Source organism: Octopus bimaculoides, chromosome 10, assembly GCF_001194135.2.
Source record: "Octopus bimaculoides isolate UCB-OBI-ISO-001 chromosome 10, ASM119413v2, whole genome shotgun sequence".
Classification (NCBI taxonomy): Eukaryota; Metazoa; Mollusca; class Cephalopoda; order Octopoda; family Octopodidae; genus Octopus; species Octopus bimaculoides.
In genome coordinates this window covers 54,232,558-54,235,108 of record NC_068990.1, presented here as the reverse complement: position 1 = coordinate 54,235,108, position 2,551 = coordinate 54,232,558, and positions in this window count along the sequence as shown.

Here is a 2,551-nt window from a genome sequence, read left to right as displayed (position 1 = left end):
TTTTCTGGGCGCTAGGTCTTGATAGCCTTTCAAAACTGCCTTAAGAAGTTTCGAACTTAAGACGTCTTGAACTTTCCATTGCAGCTGTGATCACAATATATTTTGCATTAATGTATAGAACATGTGATAATGTGAAGTATATATATTGTATCTCCGAAATATAACAAGCGAAACAAACAGAAGCCGTATAAATACAAATTGCAAGTATTTCAAAATGTGAGACACTACATGACGAAACTAGCAAAAAAGAATATAGTAGTGCTTGTGTTCCAAAGGTATGAATAATTCTGTTAAGGAAAATACATTGGTTCTCAGTGCAGCTTGTACATAGTGATGTGTGAGGGGTAAACACAAAGCATGGCATCAAAGATCTCTGGTGATAATTCTCTCGTCTCTGGTTATCTCAAAAGAAATTCTTTATTTATAGCCATCTGTTGACTCGAAATAGACCACACATTTTTTGGTGTGGCAAACGGTCTATTTCGATGACTTAAAACATTCATTTGGCACAAACAGATATGGTTATGTGACCACTTCTAGAAAACACGCAAAATACGCCAATTGGCAGCTATTTAAGCCTAGACAGCCAAATAATAAACATAGCATTCGCTACACTTTCATGAGACATAGAAGAAACAAGTTACCTTCCTCTCTACAGCGACCAAGTAGTGCATATAGAAAGTAAAAAGGAAAACATACTCTCCATGTGGGTCACACGACATGATGCACAACAAACATCTACACGCAACGAGTTAAAGGCAGTTTGGTACCTCTAAAGCAGCACGGTCCCGAGCGCGCGTCCGCGCTAGCTAGTCGTGAGTGGTTGATCCTAGCCCTGACCTTGTCCCTAATCCTAACCCTAACCCTATCCCTAACCCTAACCCTATCCCTAACCCGCGTGTGCAAATGAATACGTGTTTAGGGTTAGGGTTGGGGTTAGGATCGACCACTCACGACTGGCTGCGCGTTCGGGACCGTGCTGCTTTAGTAGTACCGGCAGTTTGCGCTCCGGAGGGATCTCAACAACTTTGACAACCTTTTGGACTTTCATACAAATAGAATGGTTTGACTTTCTCTTGCCACAGGGTATATTTTGTGTACGCTACCAGAGGGTGAAGCATTTGAGCACACAGCTCCTTCTTATATTTTAAGATAACCTTGCAATATAAGAGGGAGTGCGCAAAACCTTATAATTGAAGATAACCTCGCAAGGTTATCTTATATGGTGAATCAAACAGTCAGAGTTTTTTTTCTTTCTCTTGAGGTATTCAGCATATTAGCAACAATGAAGTATCACTACAGCCGCAAGAGACATATGGGCATCAACAGCCGTAGTTCTCTACACACCAACATGTGACCACGTCCTTTGTTGAGGTGCTGCATAATCAATTATTGTCAGGATTTTTCTTGATTACAAATCAGTGAATACATCTTATAACCACAGACAGTGAACCATTGTGGTGTGAAGTAGAATAATTGGGAGCAGTTCTGATCCTCTTGGCTAATAATCGAATGAATACAATCGCGAATACAAACGGCTGAAATGGGGTTCTTCCGAATAGCCTTTGAAGATATGTTATTTTATTGAGTGCGTAGCCTGCACACCAGAGAGGTGTTCCTGGTAGAGCGTCTTGGGAGATCACATCTCCGATAGTACGGAAATGTAGTAAAAATGTTTCAGGAAAGTATCGATGAACAGGTTTTACGGACAAAACAACTGACAGGAACGCAGGGGTCATGAACAAGTTGTTTGGATAACATCTATGAGCTCGGTTGGTCTCTTTTCAAGGTCCAGCTGAATCATTGGAGACGGTTAATTGCAACGGGACCTGATAGAAGACGGGCTTGAGGAATATTCTCCCATAATACTTCCAAGAATTTAGTGGGTGACGAAAGCAAGCGGAGATTTACTTGCACAAATAATCTACACACATAGACACATGTACCTCTATATATATTAGTTTCAAATTTTGGCACAAGGCCAGCAATTTCGGTGGAGGGGGGAACACGATTACATCGATTCCAGTGTTCCACTGGTACTTATTTAATGGGTCCTGAAAGGATGAAAGACAAAGTCGACCACGGCAGCATTTGAACTCAGAGGGTAAAGAATTAAGAAATGTAGTTCGGCATTTTGCCCAGCTTGCTAATCATCCTGCAAGTTCACTGACTATGTCTATATATATTGATATCAAATTTTGACAGAAGGCCTATAAATTTGAGGGAGGGAGTAAGTCGGATCTTTTTTAAAATGGGGGCCACATTTTTCATTAATGTTTTACGTAGTGTTTTTGGTACCGAAAGACTTTCAAACTTCGTATACTTATCTATTTTGTGTTATAGAACAGAAAAATATTTTTGTATTCGAATTTATTTCATGTAAAAAATTGTCTTATTTCGATAATTTCAACCAATCACTGACAAGTATTCAGTTGTTTATATTTACTCCTTTGGCTGATTAAGCCGTAGCTTCGTTTTATTTGCTTTTTTCGTTTTCTTTTTTTTTCTTCGTTTTATTTGCTTTTTTCTTTTTAAATTTGCTGTTTTACCC